At 43.0% G+C, this 21,919-nt stretch overlaps 1 protein-coding gene and 1 long non-coding RNA gene across 14 annotated transcripts in view; one reads left to right on the top strand and one right to left on the bottom strand.

Annotated features, from left to right (window-relative positions):
- The window catches only part of ARID1B (AT-rich interaction domain 1B), a 336,807-nt gene that overhangs the window by 159,797 nt on the left and 155,091 nt on the right, over nucleotides 1-21,919 (top strand). The gene's annotated exons all lie outside the window — the stretch shown is intronic.
- LOC142054807 (uncharacterized) lies at nucleotides 5,492-10,230 on the bottom strand. The gene is made up of 3 exons (XR_012659670.1): nucleotides 9,655-10,230; nucleotides 8,806-8,947; nucleotides 5,492-5,925 (listed from the first exon to the last, which is right to left on the bottom strand). It is a non-coding gene; the product is annotated as an uncharacterized LOC142054807 (long non-coding RNA).

Raw genomic sequence — 21,919 nt, 5'->3', positions numbered from 1 at the left:
GCAGCTGTGAGAATTGTGCTATGCTGATTAGATGTGACACATAGAAGAAAAACTGCTCTAGCAAGTGGTATTTGTGATTCAGTAGGTGACACTCTTCTCTCTAAACCCGTGCCGAATCAATGCCCCAGCAGGGTATCAGGGGACAGCATACCTTCCTGCCAGCCCTGTCGTTCAGATGAGATGTAAAACCAAAGTCCTGGCCCCTTGTAGTCATGACGGGTTCCAGAGTAAACTAAAACAGAAGATGGGAGGTTGCCCCCGCATCCCAGTTTGATTTACTGTTGAATAAATGCCATGGAAAATCCACCATGACTGGTAGGTATGGTTCGCTTTCTTCCTCTACAACTGCACATTGTATAGGGTTACTCTGTGCCGCCAGACTCCAGGAGAGGGTTCCCACAGCGGTGCACCTGGCAGTGGCGATGCCCGCACTGCTTCCAAGCAGTGTGTTGGCAGAAGGGCCCAGGAGGGGAACCTGTGTCGAAGGGAGAGGATGAACCCCTACTTTGGGGTTAGGCAGGGGTTGCTGTTTTTACAGAGTATATACAGAAACAGGAACTATTCTGAAAATCCTTTCCTATGTACTGACAGTACAATGCAAAGAGACTTTGCATGAACTTACGGATTTTCAGACCATTATATGGAGATGTGGAGTGTCAGAAAATTGTGTACTGAAATATGGTTGGTAGTATTTGCAGAATGGCAAAAGACAGCTGAATTATGTATTTTGTAGGAAGCTATTAATCTTCCTTGGGAATACCATATGCAAACAAGAATGCTTCTAAAAATTAAGCAAAATGTACCGAATAGTCAAGAGGGGAAGGCTAGTACAAGTTCAAATAGCAAAAAGATCCTTACAGAAGATTACTTTCTCACATATTACAACATTTGACTATCTCAAAGATTAAAGCTTATTTTCTTACATTTAATACAGAGCACATGTGAGTTATGGTAAGTGTGAGTCTGTAAAAGCCTCTTTAGAAATGCTGTTCGGTTGCATCTCAAAGAGTTCATCAGGTCTGTACTTGACTTTCCAAGGATATTCCTCCTTTCTCTCCCACAGTTTGATGCCACTGGACATCCTCTGCCAGTGGAGGATGAGTGGACTCTTTATCCTGAACCCATCATTGGGTTTTTTTAGCTAAGCTTAAATCTGGCAAACAATACAAAAGGCACTTGCTGAGCTGGTAATTATTTGCCCCCCCCCCCCCCTTTTTTTTTTTTTTTCTTTTTCAACGTATTATTGCAGAGACACAACTGTAGTTAGTCATGAAAAATCGAACGTTAAAACAGAGTGAGCCGTGGTGAGTGATCTCCCGGAGCTCTGGTTCTATAGTCATAGAGGTTGTTCAGACGTACTTCTTACGGAACTTCTGAAAGATGTTATAATAAAATTTTCAGATTTTGTTGAATCTGACTATAAGGGAGACATGGAAAGAGGCAACAAATGAAGGGTGGGGGAGGAGGGAAAGAAGAGAGAGAAGGTGAATTACGCCTTCATGTGAACCAAACCAGACAGTTAAATGGCTCTGCCCATGCCCAAACTGAAGTTGTTTGTAGTTATTAACATCTAAAAAAGGAAAAGAATCAACGTATGTCCCCTTTCTTCCACCTGCACCCACACTTGCAGCCGAGTTTATTACCATGGTCACAGTATTGGTTGCTTCATAGTAAGTGACTGAATAAAAGCATGGTTGCTCTTCCCAGATCAATTTGAAGTCCTAAATTGCTGTCTAATTCTGAACAACATGCTTGCAGTACCCACCCTCCTGTCCATGAGAATAACCACGTATTTCAGATGCAGCCAAGCTTCCCGTCAGTTTAGTTAAAGCAGCTTGTGCAGATTTATCTAAACCAAGCATGTGTATAAGCGTGTGCATGTGTGAAAATGAAAAATCTTTTCTCTGAGCAGCTAATCCTCAGTGGTGGGGGACTAAGCACGGTTTCTGTTGTTTTTTCTATGAAAAATAATCAGTGGTGTTTCCCTATAGGCCATTTTCCAAATGCTGGGGAAGAAAGGAAACATCATATTCCTTTCCCTACTGTCTCTTCTTTTCCAGTATTTTGTTATTGCTGCTGCTGGTGTTGTTAACAAGTACAAATAACAACGTTATATTACTTGGCTGCCTGGGCTTTTTAGGAAATCTGCAAATTATGAATAATCTCTGTTCTTGAGTGTTTTTAAAAAAAACAAACAACAACAAAAACCCCAGACCAACAAAAAATCCAACCCCCAAACAAGCAAACAAAACATTCAGCTTGGTTATCTGTTAATTGCTCTGTTTTTTTTCCAGGGCCAGGAGAAGGCCCCAAGGCCACTTAGGAGCTGACTTGCTACTTGCAGGATGTGTCTCACAAGCCGGTCTCCCTGTTCTCTCTTCCTTTCCTTGTCGATTTGCTGATGCAGCACAACCGTTGAGTTGACAGCTTTGGGGGCTGTTGTGTGGGAGATACCATGGTGAGATTTTTTTTTCGGTTAGATTTTCTTTTTAAAGTTACTGGAGTAAGGAGTTAAGCCTTCCAAAAACCAGGCTGATAAAGGACAAATAGGCTTTTTTTCTCCCTCCTCTGTGATTTTTGGAACATGGAGGCTCTAGAAGCCAAGGCATAGCAAGACACAGATTTTTGTCAGTTCCTTCGCGTAGAATAGCGAAAACTGAAGTTCTCTCCTCAGCACAGCGAACACGCGCATTACCGTGACTGTACAAGTTGGTCTGTAGCAGCTGCAGGTGGAATTCAAGGTAAATACTAGTACCACATAGCCGCAAAGAATTGATCTAATTATTGCTGTACAACAGAAAGTGTAGAATAGGGCAGGTTTTCAGGCACAGAGATTGTCAGAATATTAAACTATTAGGGAAATGTTGTTCTTTGGGACTTTGGGAAGAGTACTTACAAAATTCAGAAGAGAGTTACTGCCAGCAAGTTTTCGTTCATTAACTGCATATATTTACAGCTCAGATACCATGGTTATACTCTTAATTCCTAAGACAAACAAAGCCATCCAGTAGCCTGTCGTTTTGCACAAAAAATAAGTATTTTTTCCTCTCCTGTTTGTGATTAAGGATATAACTTTTAATATATCCCCTTTATGGGAATGTATTTTCTAACAAACGCTGCTGAAAAGCGAGTATGAATGAGTTGCAGTCTTCCCTCCGCCTTTTCTCGCTTTGGTTTCTTCCTCTCGCTAGTGGCCTGTCTCACTGGGTACTGCGTACTGGTCGCTTACGTGCACCAGCTGGGGAGCATGTGTGAAATGGAAATGGCGATATTGATGCCCGGAAGCAAACTGGATCATTAGTGGCACCTTCCCTCCTCGTTGTACTCTTCTTCTAGATGCTTGTGTGAAAGCAGAGGAGGAAAATGAATTTTTCCTCACACTTTACTCACTGAAACACTGTAACTGTGCAAGTCCCATCGGGGAGAGGGAGGAGAAGAGAGCATGTGCACATGTACGCGCGCACACACAGAACTGGAGAAGAAAGATGGAAAATTCAGTATCATCACATCCCACAAAGCTGTATTCCATTGCTTTAATACATACCAAAACATAAAAGCAATGCGGGTATTAAGAGATTTAATAACATTAATGTGTTCTGTCTCACTTTGAAAAATAACCACTTATTTTAAACATAACTGCTTTTGTGAATATTCGTGAAAACCAGTTTTCCTGTCTTTATGACTGAAAGCTGACTGGATGGTATGATTTGGGGTCTTTTTGATTAGTTGGAAATACGCTTTTTTCCTGTAATATGCAAACAAAATCTGTTTTTACACAGGCTTACATGAAGACCATAACACACAAACTCTATGGAAAGCTGCAGATGTAGTGCAGCCATCCTGACTTTTCATACTGTGGAGGTGCAGCGTGGAGCACTGTGTGCTGGGACACGCACGCTTTGCAGGCTGCAGCTCGTTGCTAGAGACGATGCTATCCCCCTTGTAGAACTTTGTGGATCTCATTTTGCTCACTTGCGGTTTTGAGACTTTGCCTCTGTGACATGGAGGTGGGGATGGTTTTTTGGGACGGTAACGTGGACTTAGGCAGCTGCTTGTGAGAGATGCAGCACAACTTTTAGCTTTTGAGAAGTGAAAGACTGTACATCATCTCAACTGAGGTCTCTTGAGGAGAGCTACACATGTGCATGTGGGTATACGTAAAGCTGTGTTACCAACAACCTAACCAATTTGCTACTGTTTGTGTTCTGACCAAGCTCAGAATTTGCATTGAAACGCGGGTGCAGCAAGGCTAGGGAACAAAAATCCAGGCAGGCCAAAAGGAGTTCATTCCTGTAATTGACTCAAAGAGCCTTGTATTTGTAACATTCATGTCGGCTGCCTTTTGTGAAGAGAAGTAAATTATGTGCCCTGTAGAACAGAGATGATTTTCTGCTGAAAGGTAGGTAGCTTATGAGATCCAAAGCCACATGTAATGTAAATCTCCCTCACCTTTGTAGTCATCATTCTTCCCTGCCTAAAATACCCTCCAACTCCTGAAGTGCTTTGAACGGTAGTTTCTGTTAAAGAAAATGCATTAAGAAATTATTTTTATATGCATATATATAGACACACACACAGAGATGCTAATGCTGTGGAGGTGAGAAGACATCTGCCTGATAGCTCTGAGCTGTCATAGCTGGATCAGAATTAACACCATTTCTGTAGTAAGTTTTCTTGTACTTTACTCCTGTTTTGAAAAGCTTGTCTTCATTATTAGTCCAAGAAGTCTGGCTGTACAGTCCAATAGTTATTTTACCCCTTTAAAATAGGATTAGGTTAAACTCATTGTCTTCATATTCAGGCAGCCTCCTTCCTTAAAGACGAGTAATACAAGAGAGAGTCAGAGCAAGTTTTCTTTTCTTCCTATCTAATTTGAACTATCAAAATAAAAAGTTGTTGCAGTTACTCTTGATGAAAGTATAACTGGGATGGGGGCAGTGAAGTTAAAATAATCTTTGTTAACTCTTTAGAGCAGCTTCTTCTCCTGTACAACATCTGTCAATGGACAGGACTGATAAACCTATGGGGTTTTTTGCCTTTTAAGATGATGTTAATGGCTTTAGTTTGTCTGAGGGGTGTTTTCTTTGAAAAACATATTTTGTAAAGGAATGCCACAATTTTGGTAATACTTTGAGGTATTCACCTTACCTTAGAAATAATGCTGAATTCAAATTTTGGGAAATACCGTGATTTAAACTATCAAAGTAAATCGTATTTTGCACTTAGTTGATTAGTGCACATTTAACCAGGGTATTCCCACCAAACATTCTTCCTCTGGTAAGGCGACTGTGAATTAGTCAATGTAACAAGTTCTGCTAGTTGTTCGTTCCTCCTACTAAGGCAGAAGTTGAGATAGTTGTTTTATCTCAAATGCCAAAGAGACTTAACCTTTCAAACTGTGCTTTCCGAGCATGAAAGGTTGGCTTTTCAGTAAGAGGCGTCCTGGACATAGACTGTTGTCTTCACACCACCCACCCCAACACCCCCCTGCTTTTTGGCATATGTTTTGGGCTCTGGTACCTTGCAATGGCAGCACCAAAGTGTTGGGGGTGACAGCTCCGGTTGTTCACAATGGTTGCTCTGGCTCATCTTAGTAACGGAAACAACTGATGGGTGCAGGAACTGTGCTGCACCTGGAATGCTCTGATTCCCACCTCATGTCTGCACAGAAACAGGTCTCCTGCTTGTAAAAGGTATCATTTTATATATATATGTGTGTGTGTGTGTATCAATATCAGTATTTGGGTGGCTGGCTTACAAGGGACGTTTCTGAGGGAAGAATATTGAGTGCTTTAGGACTTAGGTTCATGTTCTTGCATTCTAGGACCAAATATACAAGTGCAGAAGTTGTATCTTGAGGTGCCATTTCAGAAACACCTGTGAAGTCCAGTCCCACTTCTGTCTCTTCCAAAGCCAGGTAGCCTGCTGAAAGTAAACAAGAAGAGCTAAATTAAGCTGTAGATATCTTTGCTGTAGGATGTTGCAGATGCCAAAAAAGTACATGGGTTCAAAATAAAGACTGGATAAATGAGTGGAAGAAAACTCTATCAAATGTTATTTACTACAAAGATGTGTGACCTCTGGTTCAGCAAGTCTTGAATTACAAATCACTGAAGATTGGGAATATATATTAAATGGATGTATATCATCAAGTAAACCACATTTTTCAGCTTGGTGGGTGGCTGAAATTGTGAGTGAACCCATATGCAAGCACAGAAAGCCAGAAAATTTTATTTCCTCAGCAGTATCTGCAGAGGAACAAAACAAACATGACCCTGTTTCAGGTTGCTCTGCCCAGCATTCTGGATTACTTGCTTGAGCTGAAAAGAAGTGGGCCTCTGTTAAGTTTGCTCAGGTTGCACTTGCTCTCCCTCTCTGCCTAGAACTCACAAGTAGAGATTTTCTCAGTGCTAATTCACCCCACCCTCCGGAGATTGCTGAAGGATCCATGAAATCTCTCCTCTGGCTGAGGAGTGAGTCCTACAGTGAAATGTCAGCATCAGCCTTGCCTTCTGGATTACTCGTCGGTTACAGCCAGTGTCCACCTGCCCTCCCTGTTATTTTTGCAGAGAAGCTGATGGTCCTCTTCATGTCTATATGATCTTGGCCAAAAGGAAAGGAGAGATCCAGGGTCTTGTGGTGGACCCTTAATTAGGTACTCTTCAGAGCAAGCAACTTCTAGGGCACAAGTTAAGTCTTCCCGAGGCCATGTCAGAACTCCATTTGAGCCTCCTCTAACGGCTTTCAGGTTGACATGTTTTGTGACCAAAACAAAAAGAAAAAATACTCTGTCAGGAGGACTCCCTCAGCTTTCTGGATCTGTGACTAGGAACTCTCTGTGCCTGGTGCTCTCAACACCAAGACCATCACTAGTTGAATAATGCTGTGAGGGTCAGTTAGGAAAGTGGAAGCCATGTGATGACCCAGACATGCTCCACCACAGCTCAGGCAATGCAAGCAGATTTCCTCTCTCAAGTTTTTTCAGTATTACCTAGAGGATTTTTTTCATATGTTTACCAAGCTTTGTACCGTGTTGGAGCCTGGCTGATTGATGCTGGTGTTGGGAGAGCAGATCTTCCATCTCCCATGGACTCTGGAACCCTTCTTTAGGTAAACGGTATTTTGTGGGAAGTACAATTTTGAGCTTACATGGAAAGGCGTTTAAAGGAGAAGGAAAGGTTATCTACTCGTAGCCATTCTACCTCTAAGGTGTGTTATTCTCCTGTGTTTTCACAAACCATCCTGTTATCCCTCTCCTTGGAGTCTCTTAGAAAAAAAATTCTCAGGAAGTAGAGGAGCACATGCCATTGATTTCATAGCCGTATGCAGGGCATGTGGAGGAGGTCATGTTTGTCTCCCTCCTCTGTAGATACTGCTGAGGAAATAAAATTCTTAGGCTTTCTGTGCTTGCATATGGTTTCACTCACAGTGAGAATGTACACATAGACAATATTTATACAAGAACAGTTACCTATAACTGTAAAATATGGTTAAAAACAATTATTGAAGAATTTTATGCTTGAACATTTTCAAATAAAAGCCATGTTTATGACAGATTGTGGGGAACCTAATGAAGGATATTTCATTCTGATGGAATAAATTAGCTTTGTTACAGGTTTCTTGTTTCAGAAATTGGTCCCATTGTGCTATGGAGCATGTAGAGCTCTGTTGGTGAATCTCTTGATGCATGGTAGAAGATGAGAGCTTCAGTAGCTTCTTGAATTGCTACCCTGAAACTTCTTTGGCTTTCCTCATTATGATCTGGGTGCCTGGCCTTTGTATGGTATTAAAACAATCCCAGTTTTCCCATCCCTGGAGAAGACTCAAACTTCCTCCAAAGACCATGAATTCTCACTTTTGCCCACATCTACCATAATGGGTTTATTTTCAGAGAAACCTTGTGAGGGAGTGTGTGTAGTCCATGTAAGGATTTTCCTTGCATGCAGTGCATTGGTGGGATCAGCAAGTAAATAGTTTGTGTTTAGGGGGTGTTACCCACCCACATGTGAACAGTGGTGATCATGCTAGTTCAAATTGGGAGGTGGAAAGGGAAGTACCCAGGAGCCGTGGCAACGCATCTCCATGTCAGTCTCTTAAAATGCCCAAGGCTGTATCTGCCTGACCTATCTACTGCTCGTCTGCTGATCATTCCTTACTGGAGAATTTTGAGGTACTTGAATTGTAAACAACCCATTTCTGTATTGTTCTCATGTTTCTTCTTTGCCCATACCTTTATTAGATGTAGGTGTTCAGTGTTCTGTACAGTGAAACGAGTACCTTGCCTTTTTTCCATCAAGAATAGTTGTCCAGTCTGTTAGTTATTAGTCCCTCCACTAGAAGCAGCACCATGCCTTTCAAACAGTTTTCTTCTCGTACGGGTTGCATTTGGAGGACTGCATTAACTGGCTTAGTCTCCTGTTTCAATCTTGCTTTATTAAGTTGATGATATTGGGACTGACACTCCGCTAATGACAATTTCATTTAGTGGTAAAGGGAAGGGAATGGAAGGCAGCACTCATCTAATCATGCAGGCGTTCGTCTGGGTTGGCTCCTTTCACATGTTCTGTATTTTCCTAAGTTTTAAGAGGATTGGACCGGTATGTCAAATATTTATGCATATATACCTTATTTTCCCTTTCAAGTGTTCCTTCTGCAGCATGGAAAGAGATGTGAATAATTCCTATGAGGCAGTACAGGCTGTCTTAGAACTTTTTAAAAGCATTTTTCAGAGCTTTGTGATTGTGTCTGTGTGTGTTAAATGTTGCTATTGGATTTTGGAAGATTTGGAAAGAGAGATTTAGTTACCAGCAAGGGAATTTTCTTGCTTTTCTGGAGTTTTGGAAGGCTTATTTTCAAGGAATTGGGGTCACCTTCTGTTTAACAGGCACTGAAAGGGATGGCATTTGCTTCTAATGCTTTGTATCTTGTAATGGTCTGGTTGGCAGCTCTAGAAAATCATACGTACAGAGCATTAATGTTTTCACTTGAAAAGGTCATAAGCCAATATAGTCTACATATTAGATGTTTGGTTTTTTTAAAATATAAACAGACCATTTGCTTTCTGTTGCTTGATTTTTTTCAATTGTTGTTACTGCTCACATAGTACAAACCTGAAAAAAGTACCTTCTTCTGCCTTAAAGTCAAATCTGCTGCTTACAAGTCATTATATCTGAACTTACACTTGTCCATATTAAAGTACTGATAAAGTGCAGGTGTTCTCTTTGAAAAGATGGTGGTCATTCATTTGTGCTTTTCCCCGTAGATCAGAGAAGCTTACCAGATTTTTCTTCCTCCATGCCTTTCAGTTCCTGAAGCTTCCCTCCCCCTCAGCCGTTAACACTGACCATTAGTTGAGCTAGTCTTAGTGAGTCTGCAGAAGCTTATGAAGTGACAGATCATCACTCCTACAGGGCCTCCCAAAGCTGTTACAGGGAAAGCAAGTACAGTGAGGAGATTCTGCACTGTGCCTTTAAGGGCTTGTCATCAAAGAGCAGCATTCTTAGCAAGTTAACTGCCATGAGGTAATACGATGAGGATGAGATAATTTGGGTTTTTCAAACAATTTAGCAGGTCAAGGTAACCCTTAGGTTTCTCTAAGGATTTCAGCTTTGTTAAATCATTTGAGAACTACACGATTGTGGCTAGAAATTTTACCTTCGGTTGGCTATCTCAAGCGCAGCGCGCAACTCGCCCTTGCTTGACGCGTTCCCCGACTGCAGTAGGGCTGGGACAGGATTCCTGGAAGAAAACCGTAAATTGTCTCCTGCAATCTGTATGCCTAGGAGGCCTGCAAACAGCAACAAGCTCTAGTACATTTAAAGCCACTGCAGTTGATTTTTCCCTGTGTAAGGGACCTAGATCAAGCCAAAGACACTGCCTGGCAATTACAGCAGGGCCTTGGGTTCACCTTTTTTTGGCAAACAGGGCCGGGGAAGGAGGGATTGTTGCTGCTGCCCTGTGTGGGGGTGAGGCTGAGGCAGCAGCCTGCCTCCTCAGGGAAGCCTGGCTGGATGCCCGCTCCCAGGGCGTTCTGACTTGGGAGTTCGCTTCAGGGTTTGCATTGGAGAGAGGAGGGGAAGAGGTGAGGATGGAACAGGGACTGGATTTTTTGCCTCTTGGATAATTTAAAAAAAACCAACAAACCAAACTCAACAAAACAAACAAACAAAAAAAAACATAAAACAACAACAACACAACCGTTCAGCCTCTACATTCCAGTGTTTGTAGGGGGGCATTTTTTAGCTCTTGTAAAATGGAGGGGGAGGGATATGAGAATAATGATCTAAGTACCTACTACAGGTTCACAAACTAGAAGATGTATAAAAATAATCCAAACTCTCTTCCTGAAAGTTTCATGTTTTGTAAAGCTTTTTTCCTCGTGTTGAGCCCAGACACAGGATTTCTCAGTGCTTCCGCTTGGTAAAACTGACTCCAGTTCTGGCAGAAGGCAAGAAACATGATTATTTTTGGCATTTCTCAATAATCTTTTTTTCCTCTAATACTACGTTTTAGAGCCACCCCTGTGCCTTGCTCAACTTACAGAAAAGTTCGTTTCAAATTGTGGGAAAAACCAGCCCTTGTACAGTTAGAAATTACAGTTAAATTACATTCAGTAAGGTGTATATATATGCATGTGCAGTCTTTACCCAGTTTGCCTTTTCTCCCGTTTAAAGCAGAGGTGGTTTTTTTGCTTTAATTCCTTTGTGGGAAAATGTGCATTAAGCGTGATTAATACGGCCAAATGTTTTGGGTCAGTCCTGACAATTTGTAAATGTGGGCTTTGTTTTCTGTTGGGGTGGGAGTTGTTTATATTAGTTTTTTCCACAGCAGTAACTGGAACCAGTCTAAGATTCAGATTCAAACAGAGCTTTGAATATGTTCAGTGCGATTGTCATGTAGCTTCTGTAGCACTAGATACTGTCACCCAATAAATGTATATTCCCTTTCTAGTCTCTCCATATTTAGTGTTAAGCAATTATGCCAGTATTTGGTCGCAATCACTTCTTTTTTTTTTTTCTCTTTCAGAGATACTACCAAAATCTTCAAACCTAGGTCAAATTTAGATCCGTAATGGCCTAATTTTCAGAGATGTGAAATTAATTGAAAATATGAGTGCTTATCATTTCTGAAAATTAGGCCAATTATTTCAGTGACTAAATATGAACATAGGTACCTAATAGTAGGCAATCAAGTTTGAAAAATTTGTAACAGCTTTTATATCTCAGAATCAATCCCTTGCTTGTCTACAGTTATCTCGAGTGCTAAATATCAGTGAAATTAATGTTACGGTGTGCACACAGCAAAACGTTTGGACATTTTAAACAGCTACAAGGGATTAAAGTTTTATCTGACACTTTTAGTATCGGAACAGAGAGCACAAATGTTTCTTTCTATCTTCCACCTTTGCCTATTACAGTCAATTAGGACTTTATTTACCGAACTTAGCGAAAGGCTCTCCGTGTGACTGTTATCTGGTCCCCTCTTTCTTCTTCCCGTCGTTGTCAGAACAGGAGCAGTTCCCACCCTCCGTGTCCGTCCCATCCACCCCCCCTTCCCCCCGTCTTTAATTTCTAGTTACGAGGGGGTTTTATTGGGGGCGGGTAGATCAGGGGAGCTGCAGTGCTGCGTTCCTTTTTAACTCGGACCATTTAATCTTGCCTGGCACGTCCTTGTCGGCCCCAGGATCGCTCAACAGCCTTTCAGTTTAATTAATTTTAGTGTCTTTTTCACGATGGCAGGTAGCTCACCGGCCTTACAAAATTTCACGTGGAGGCGAACCCGTGTTGCCGAAAGGCCCCTCCGGGAGGGCGGCGGTGGGGGGGGGTTGCGGGCGGGAGGCCGTTTGCTGCGCGCGGGCGCCTCCCCGCGCGGGCCCCTCGCCGCCGCCCCCGCCAGCTCCCGCTCTCCTCCCGCGCCGCCCCGGCCTGCGTCTCCGCGCCGGAGTTAATCATTCATCGGCACGGGAATTTATCTGTGGGGTGTGGGGTTTTTTTTTGTTTTTGTTTTTTTTTTGTTTTTTTTTTTGTTTTTGTTTTTTTTTTTTTTTTAATTGGGTTGCCAGGGCCGGGTTTTTGAAAAGGGGCTCGGGAAATGTGAGGGAGAGAGGGAAGGGCAAACACACACACACACACACCCCCAGCTCAGATGTGCTCATCCCCTGCAAAATTGTTATCGCGTTGGAAATCTGCCGTCGGTTTAAATAATTGGGAGTTGGTTTAAATTAACCGTTTACCTTTCCAGGAGCCAGCCCCCTCCCTCTGAGGGCGGTGGGGAAGCAGCAGGGGACGCCCGTGGAGGGGGGAGAACGTGAAAATCCGCCCCGCAGGACCGAGAAGTGCAAGGATTTACTTAAGTGGGGCTTTATTTCCACCACCCCCACCCCACCCAAGTTGGCGGGATTAAAATGGATTTTTGGCAAACCATGTGAGGCACCCCTTGACAGTTCCGAACCCTCGCGCAACAGCCGCGCGACTACAACGGCTGAATTAAAAAAAAAAAAAAAACAACCAACAAAAAACTAAACACCCAACAACCGACAGGGTGAGGGATTGCGACAGCCCGAGCCGCCTTGGGAAAGCCAACGCGAGCCCATTCCCGGCAGGCCCCGCGCGGCGCAGCCCGGCCTGCCCCTCCCCCGCCGGCTCCGGAGGCTCCGCTGCGGCGCGGCCTCTCCTCTCTCCTCTCCTCCCCCAGCCGTTCCCGCTCCCCCACCCCCGCACGTAGGCGCTTGGAAAGGGGGGGGGGGGGGGGGAAAGCGCCCTTCCAGCCTGACTAGAAAATCAGCCTTGTTTCCTCAGAAACCGCAGCTGCTGCGAGCAGAAAACACGTCAGGCTGGCCCTCCGACACGCACAGATGTGCCTTTGTACATCCACATAAACGCCGAGGATTGCGTGCCGAGGGCAGGCGCCCTCCCCGCGGAGGACGGGGCCGAGGCAAATGGCAGGCGGATTCTCCTTGCCGAAGGCCGCCGCCTCCCGCCCGCTCCCTCCCGGCGTTTAGTGGCCCTTGGTTAATCCCTCAGGGTGGCTTAAAGAGCAGCGAAACCTGGAGGCGGCCTAAATACGGAAACTTGGGAACTCGTGGAGAGGAGCCCGCTCCTCGTCGGCCAGCCTAGCCCCTGCCCGCGGGGCTGCTGCGCCTTCGGGGCTGTTTTTTATTTTCTTCATATTTTTTCTAGGTCGTGCGTTAAAGGGCTAGGCACCAAAGATACATATCTTCTTCTGAGAGGACTTGGGAGAGTGGGAGAAACGCGGAGGGGGGAGTTTCTGCTGACCTCGGAGAAAGCTTAAAATAAAACGTTGCATTAAAATTTACTGTAAGGCAAGGAGCGTTGTTTATCATGCCCTCGCCGGCTGTAACTCCACCCTCAACTGCTTTTTCTCTCTTCCCATCTCCCTCTTTCCTCCCGTCCTCTTTCCCCACACTCTCTCTCTTTTTTTAATATAACTTTCAGGCTGGATGAGTTGCAGCTCGCTCCGCGTAATTAAAATGAGTGGATGATGGTTGAAAAGGGATGGAAAATCAGGCCGGGGGGGGGGGGTGGGGGGGGTGGGGGGTGAGGAGGCGGCGGCGGCCGCGCGGGCTGGAGCGCCGCTGCTGAAGCAGACAAAAACAGGTCTGGTGGCGCGGCGGCGGGGGAGGGGCGCGCGGGCCGCCATTGGCGCGCGGGCCGGCGGGGCGCGGGCGCAGCTGCGGGAGCGGGGCGCGGGGCGGCACTCGCTCGCTCCCTCACGCAGTCACTCGCTCCGCCGCCGCCGCCATTTGTTTCCCCGCCGCCCGCCGCAGCCCGCTGCGGGCTCCGCGGCCCCGGCTGGCGGGAGGGAAGGCCCGATCGCGGCCTGCCCCGGGCTGCTTGCCTTTTTTTTTTTTTTCTTCCCTTCCCCTCTTTTCAGCCACGCACAAACGAGGCTCGCAAAGCGCGCCCCCCTCCCACCTTAACCCAGTGTTGTTTACTTCCTTTTCTTAACAATGGCTTTACAGAATTGTTTTACATTATTTTGGTACTTCCTGCAAATCTGCCCGTGGTGGCTTACTCGGAAAAATGTTTCTTCCCTTTAACAAAATCCGGTCTATCCCGAACAGTACAAGTTATATACGGAAAGACCTAACCCAGTTCAGTGCTTATTTTTATTTGACAGCATAGTTAGAGCTGGCCCAACTGACTTTTTTTTTTTTTTTTTTTTTAAAATCCACTTTTCTAGGGTATGGTTCTATGGGCAGTGCCACTGTTGTCCCTGTAGCTGTAGCACCTGGTAATCTGTGATCTGCAACTTGGGTTGCTCTTCACTCAGCGTATAATTCTGTTTATGTTAATAAAAGGCAGCCGAGTATGTGAGCATGTAATGGTTAGGGTCAGCTCTAATGCGCAGGACCGGTTTACTCTAGGGAACCAGGCAAGTGAAGAAGAGGACATACCTGCGTAGGCATACTTACCTTTGTTGTGCTGGTGGGGAGTCTCTGAACCAGGTTATAAATGTAACAACATTTAAAAAGAGAGAAGTTGCACGTTTAAAACTTCAAATGCATGCCGTGCATCCAGTTAGACTTGAATCTAGGGTCAGTGTTTTTAAAGTTTGTTTATTTTTATGGTAAGGGAAAATAAAGGATTTTATCACTTCGACAGAATGGTTTTGTAGACGTTCAAGTGGTTCCTGCTTTCAGGAAGCCATTGCTTGCTAGTATGGAAACAAGTTTTCATATTGAGCACTACCAAATACGCTTTTTTCCTCTTTCAGAAAAGAAATGCAAACTGAAACTCCTTTTCTTGCCTCCCCAAGTGCTGTACTTTCCCCCCCCCCCCCCCCCCCCCCAATGAGTAGGAGGGACAGACGTTGTGACAGGGCAGGTACTGATTAGTTGCTGTCAGTCTGCACAGATTAACACCTATTTTTAGGTTTCTGAACCTCTTGAGTAATACTAGTTAAATTGGCACAGGTTAATAAGTTGGGGTCCACAGAGCCTCTTAACTGTTCACTGTGAAATTTGAATTAAAGAGACAGTCTCACTTTGTCAAAACGGTGAAAAAGGTTTATACATCAAACATTTACTGCATGTCCATGTTCGTGTGTGTACACACACAGAGCATGTGTAGGTCTGAAAAACAGTTGAAAACAGTTTTGTTGGGCATGTTAATGTAAACACACACAAAGTTAGAGGATCTTTGCAGAGATCAGCAGTGAGATAGGCTCTGGAAGGGAATGTTCTCTCTCTTCATTTTTCATATAAATGTGGCATTTAAAAATAAAACTTAATATTTGTTTTTTCATGTGTTTTCTCCCTGTCCTCCCCCCATTATATCATTACACTGTTACACTGACACCCACTGGTAAAAGTCAATCTGAGATCACGATGGTAAATTGAGCCTCCTGATGAAGGGACAGCTATTACCCAGGAATAAAAAAAAAGCTAAACTAAGGACGGAAGAATAGCTTCTTCCCCTTCTTCCCCCTGAAAAAAGCCTTGCAATGTTCTTATTTTTTATTTTGTTAGGAATAAGTATGTGGATGCTCCAGAGGTAGGAAGGGTGGCCGCAGCATTTTTCTCTAAAAATGTAGCAACGCAGAAATAACTGCATTAGAAGCAGTTTATTTCTAGACATATGTGTGTTTGGGGACAGACAACAGGCTGACACAGAAGAGGAGAGAGTAATTGGTATGTTAGTAACTGCTGTGTTTAACGCTGTTTCCCAGGTAAAACAACTTGAAAACCAGAAATAATGGTCATGCTAGAAATATATTTGTGTGGGCACTGACCTGATTGTATCAAAGCAGAGATGAATGCCAGCGCTGTGCAAGTCTTATTTAGTCTGTTTACCATTTAATTCAAAGTTGTCAGTGGTCTTTGAAAGCCACTTGTGTTGGAGAAACAAGGCTCATTTTATTGAAATCTATCACGGCACCAAAATCTGGTTTGTGAGAGTGTCGTTCCATAGCCCTGCCTAGCACAAGAACAATACCACGCAATTACACTGTTTCAGGCTCTGAAATAGGCTTTCTTCCAAAACACCCTCCCCTTATATTATTAGACGTGTTCCTATTAATGAAATGATTGATTGAAAATCTTCCTGTGTTTATGTTGTTTGGGCAGCAGTAGCTTGGATTTCCCCTGTCTAGACTAAAATCGTATCCAGTGGAGATGCATGGGACAGCTGTTTGTAAACTCAGAGTGAGACTTAACACACGAGGTGCAGCAAAACCTTGTCCATAGCTGGCTCCCTCGTACGTACAGTGGTACATTCTTTGTTTGAAAGGAAAGGGGGATCCTTAGTGGAAATAAATACAGAAACAAAATGGACTCCACAAAACATAGAAGTGTTGGAAAGACCTGCCAGGGCCGCGCAGTTCAGAAATTAAAACTCTAGCCTTTCACCTTTGAGATTGTAGTTCAAATCTTTCTTTACTTATTGAGTAAAATGAGCTTGAAATGAGTATAAAAAGCTGTCTCCGGGGCTACCAGCTTACTGCTGTAATTGGTGCAGATACCGTAATTGGAAAACAGGGTGAGTGCCGGGGTTTAGTTCTTCAGGAAAAGTTACACGAAAAAATCTTTACTCGGGTACTTCCTGCGTCCTCTTTTAGTCTAACCCATGCAATATATATGTGTGTAAAGAAAAAATCTGTACAAAAACGGTCGTTGACGTTGAGGATTTACACAAGGTTCTCCTGCCTGAACGTGTACTGCTGTGCTGAATATTACCTTATAAGCACACCACCGTACAGAAATCCTACGTTTAGAGGAGAACCGCACAAGGCTGTTAGCAATTGATTTGTTTTGCAGTTTTACTTTGAATAATAATAAGGGCATGAATAGGGGGGCTGACTTTGAAATTGAGACAGGCTGGAAAAAAATGCTAGCTTGTATCCTGTAATTATCCAGAAGCACCCTCATGGACCCAGAATAAAGCTCACAGAACAGGCATAAAGCACAGTGAAGAATCAGAGTTTGTGAGGAGGTGGCGTGTCAGTAGCCTGCCACATCCTTTCTCCTCTCTTGCCTCGAGTGTCGTTCTTGTTCTGTTTGCATGAAGAAACTCCAGCAAACAAGGAGAGAAGTGGGTGGGGAAAACGTTTATAGTTCATATTGCAATATTCAAATAAAATGCTAAAAATGCAATAAACAGGTTTATAGTCATTGTTTATGGACTCCAGAATTTTTAATATTCTAACATGTAATTGAATTCTGAAGCCAAGATTTTTGCAATCAATCAGGCTTTTGTAAGTGGGCTGCTATTTGCTTGAAGTAACTTTGAGAAGAATTTGGACTTAAATTTGTTTGTTTGTTTATGGGTATAGCAAATAAGCAAAATGCTGAGGCGGACTGCAGAATCCTACCTTGTGCACTTGCTTGGGTGAGCAAAAGTCCCAATCTGTGGAAGTAGTTCAAGCATTTGGGGAAACCTAATTGTTTGATTCCTGTATGCAAATTCGGGCTTTGTGCATGTGGATCATGGAATGTGTGCTTATGAAGGACGTGTTTTCAGGGCTTGTGTTCATTTTCCTCTATTACAACAGATAAGAGAACTCAAGCAAAATGGAAAAAAAACCACAAAGAATTTGTCAGTTTATCAAGGCTTTTATTATTATGCGCCTTGCTTAGGACTGAGGTGACTGCTAGGAGTGTTTGTGTTTTCGCCTGCCCCATCGAACGGTTCCATGTAAAGCCAGACTGTCTTTGAGAACCAGTTTTTCCTTCAGTTCTGCGGAAGCGTATTGCTGTTGTGAGCTGGAAGAGCGTGGAGGAGTTATGGCGCTGACTGGAGCACTTGTTCTTTCCCAGTAAACTCTTAAGTCCTGATACCAGAAGGGTCAAAAACTGGCCAGCTGTGACATCTGAATAATTTTTAAAGCAGTTAATCCCATCAGAATGTTTATCAATCTTTGTACCTTCTGGGGAGATGAAGGGAGCACAGCCTAAAATAGTTCAAGAGAAAATTTTGCCCAGGCCATTGGGAAAATAATTTAGTTCAGCTGAGTCTTGTTCCATAGATTCACCTTTTCAAGTTACGGTATGAAAAACAGAACATTACCCAGGGGGTTCCTCCTGCAGGACTGTTTGCCAGGTGTGTTGATACTTCATTGTGGGAACCATCCCTTCCAAAGCCGTGCTCTGGATCTGACGATCCCCGATGATGCCCGGGTGAATTGCCCAGATGTTGTCAGTAGTAGCCACCCTCTATATACAGCATGGTGTGTCTGTCTAGTAGGGAAGGTGGGGACCGGGTTCTGAGAGCCTCTTACATCCCTGCTGGAATTGCCTAGCCCATTTCCCCACGTAATTTACCACTTGTGTGGACCACCGTGGTTCTCTTGTTGATCATATCACACTCCGATGGCAACAACATTCATTTAGCTGAGTATGCAATATCAGACATGCATTTAGTATGTTTTAATTATCTTCAGAGAAATAGGTTTCAGCCTTTTTTTGTGTGTGTAAAGTTGGACGCTTTCCTTGCCTTTAATTGCTGCTCGTCTCCTTTCTGATCCGTTCCGATTTTTTTTCCTGTTGAAAATGAAAAGGGCCATTTTTGTGTTAACCCGTTTTCTCAGAACCATGCTTTATAAAATCCCGATTCACCACTCCTACGAGGGAAGGTGGAGAGGGAGAGCAGAGGTGCAATGAAGAATCATTTCTTCTCCTGACTCAGAACTAGGTTGTGGATGAGTAGAACCATATACAATCTAGAAAAAAGTTAGTAAGGACATAAGCTGTACGTAGGGTAGATCCTCTGGTGACAAATTTTGCCTTGGTGCAGCTTTTTTCTTATTTGTGTTTTATTCTCAAAAAGCACCGCTTTTTTGTAGATAAAGCAAAAGGGAAAATGAAACGGTCCTTGTAGGGCAGGAGTTGAAAGTACTGTGGAGATAGTGCTAAATTACAAAAAGGTGCTCAAAAAGGTGTTCTTTTCCTGTTATTTTTGAGATTCAGCCTGGTTGTGTAAGTTACCCATTCCATTAAAAGTAGGAATAAAGAATGCAATTTACAGATGGAATCGGTTGTGAGACACAGTAAAGGTTTTGAAGTTAAAGCCCTGTTTCTGAAACAGAGTGCTCCCTACATTGTGTGTCTCCTTGCCTTAAAAAAAAAATCTTTTTAACCCACATACCCAAAATAATGTTGTCTAAGGTTCAGGCAGCTTTTTCTCCTGAGCACAATAGGAATATGTTGAATCTTTTGAAAACAGTTTCTGTTTTTCAAACACCTTTTCTTTTTCAGCATAGATAATTAACGCCTTCTTCACAGTGCTTGGTGCCCTTGATACATCTGTTACCTTTGACAGATCCTTTCTGTTTGCCACCTCTTCCAAACATGCTTCCAATATTTTCAGCACAAAATAGCTTAGTATCTTTGATGTTGATTGTATACAGGCTCAATTAAATAAGAAAGCTGCGGACAGAATGGCGTAGAATTGAAACTTGAAGCTTTGTTTCTTTAAAGATTTTGTCCTTGGCCAGTTACTTTCAATTTTTGCTGCAAATTGTTTGACTTCTTTTAGGCAAGATTGTTAAGTTGTTTAAGACGTGTAGTTTTAGCTAGGACTGTATTTGTTCTCACTATTACAGGTGGTACGTACAGGAATTATATAGAGAGGTAGGAAGAGGGGGCAGGGGAGTACGCTGTAGTTGCAAAACCCCTCCCCACTAGTGAGGGCGGCTTTAAAGCATGCCTTTCTGGAACTTTCTGGAATATTTGAAAGCATTATGGCATTGCAGCTGTTCAGTACCACCCCCTAGTTGCTGGTTGATGGCATCTTGTATCTGAGCAACCCGACTTTGTCGGAGAAGGGCTGTTAGGGGGTGTTGAGGTGCCCTTGGGTTGCTGAGCTGTGGCAGTGGGAACCTCCAGCCCTGCGAGTAGAGGGCAGCCACGTTTTAACTCCTTTTGGTGTTTTCTGTGTAGGGTCCCTCTACAGCCCAACAGTGCGATCGCACAAAGGTGGCTGCTGTAGAGACCCTTGGCAGTGTACTTTGTTAGATGAGGTTTTATGATGCCCACTTTCGGAAGTGGGGAATTAAAATTAAATCATGGTGTTGGAACAAGAGGGTTAAGAAATACAAATGGATTAGGAAAGATGCAGATGCAATACCTAAATAAGAGGCTCACCAGTGGGAGTAATTGCTACTGCTTATGTCACGTGGTATAATGACAGTTTTTCAGGATTTCCCATATATTAGAGTGCATGAGGATGAAAGGTTGGAATTTTGTCTTATAATATCTACCACTCTTTTCTTAAGGGAAATTAAATAGTGACTGCTCTGAGAGTTCGATCCAAGTACAATCGTTTTGATCTCTACATTGTCAAACAAATAAATATCAAAAGCTAATTTTCAGTGCAGTTGCTCTGTTTCATGCAGCGTTCTGGTGTGGAAGAACTAATTGTATGTTACACATCTTTGCATATATATTTATATATGAAAAACAGTATGACAGAAAAATACAAAAGAATTTGAACTATGAATATATGTTTACAGAGGGAGAATGTGTGCATGTGTACATATAACTTACCCGTTTAATCTCCTAATGACAAGAGCAGATGAACATGTTGCTGTCATGAATTTGCTGCTGCTCAGCTGTTTATGTGGTACCTGCGGAGGAACAAGTTATCGCGAAATTGTAAGGGATGGGAGCGCGCTTACAGATAGGTCTCATAGGTTCCCCTGCAGTGAGCGTGCTCTCAGTAGGCATGTACACAATCTTGAATGTCAGTTCATTTGGGATTTGTAATGGTTGTTTCCTGGTGCAGACCTAAGAATGTTTGTGCCTTTCTGTCTTTTTGAGGTTACAGGAATTGCCCCATTGCTCCATAGCACACAACTTTCTTTTCTCCTGAGCTGCTTCTAATATATGTAATTCTGTTGTAAGTATTATATCTCACAGGGATGATGATTATTGCTTTTAGTTAGCTAATACCTAGAGTCTAATTTTTTTACTTCTTAGGGATTGGCCTTGTTCCCAGGATTTTGCAAAATACTTGCAATGGGGGACTAAACCAGCAGGTTAGTCAATAACATAACATGTCCAAGAATGTGTGTTAGGGACTACGTTGAAGATGTGAATGATTTTTGTTGTTGTTGTAAATCAGCTTCCCCCAAAACATGGGCGTTTAAGAGAAAGTTTAAAAATAGGCAGAGGACAGATCTGTCCCACTGTACAGCTTTTAAAAACATGAGGCATTATTGTGTTTTATCTCGAACACTGGCTGACCAAGTACAGAGCTGCTTCAGCGAGCTGCGTCCTTGAGCCCCTGTGTTGTCTGTACATGCTAATAAGGAGAATGAGGAGAATTAATAAGCAAGTTTGAGCTGCAGTATTGTTTCTTGAAACATCTTTTCAAACTTTTTTGACACAAAGTAACACACAAAGTTGTTTTGTCATTTAAAAAGAGATAATTTTATTACTGAATTTGTATTTTTGGAGCTAAAAGTTACGGCTACAAAAATTAGAACACTGATCTTTATTATTGCTAGGGCTGGTGAGCTAAGAGATAAATGACCGATATCACACAGAACAAGCAAAATAAATTAAAGAGATAATCTAAGAAAAAGTAGATACCAGATTTAATGAATAATTGCCCTGAACTGGGTCACACTGTATCCAGTTTTTACACAGGTCAAACTGTGAGGAGATGGCATTTACTTAACCGAAAGGCCTTGAGTAAGTAGTCTCAACAGACTTTGTATAGAAAGCAAGGAAATCTCAGCTGATCTATTCTTAATTCAAGAGATTTATACTGTGCTGCTGTCTTGCCTTTATTTCAGGCATAGATTCAGGGTCATAACAAAGGTGTGTCTTTGGTGTATTTGCTCAAGGATTGCCCAGGGATGGTGCCCAGTCCTCACTTGCTACAGACTGAAACCTAGCCTGAAGTACATGCATAATTGCCTTTAAAAATAAACAAAACTGAGGGCAGTTAGCAGAGAA

The sequence above is a fragment of the Phalacrocorax aristotelis genome, chromosome 3 (assembly GCF_949628215.1).
Source record: "Phalacrocorax aristotelis chromosome 3, bGulAri2.1, whole genome shotgun sequence".
Taxonomy (NCBI): domain Eukaryota; kingdom Metazoa; phylum Chordata; class Aves; order Suliformes; family Phalacrocoracidae; genus Phalacrocorax; species Phalacrocorax aristotelis.
The sequence above is the reverse complement of the archived record's forward strand: the minus strand, read 5'-3'. Positions and strand labels throughout refer to the sequence as shown.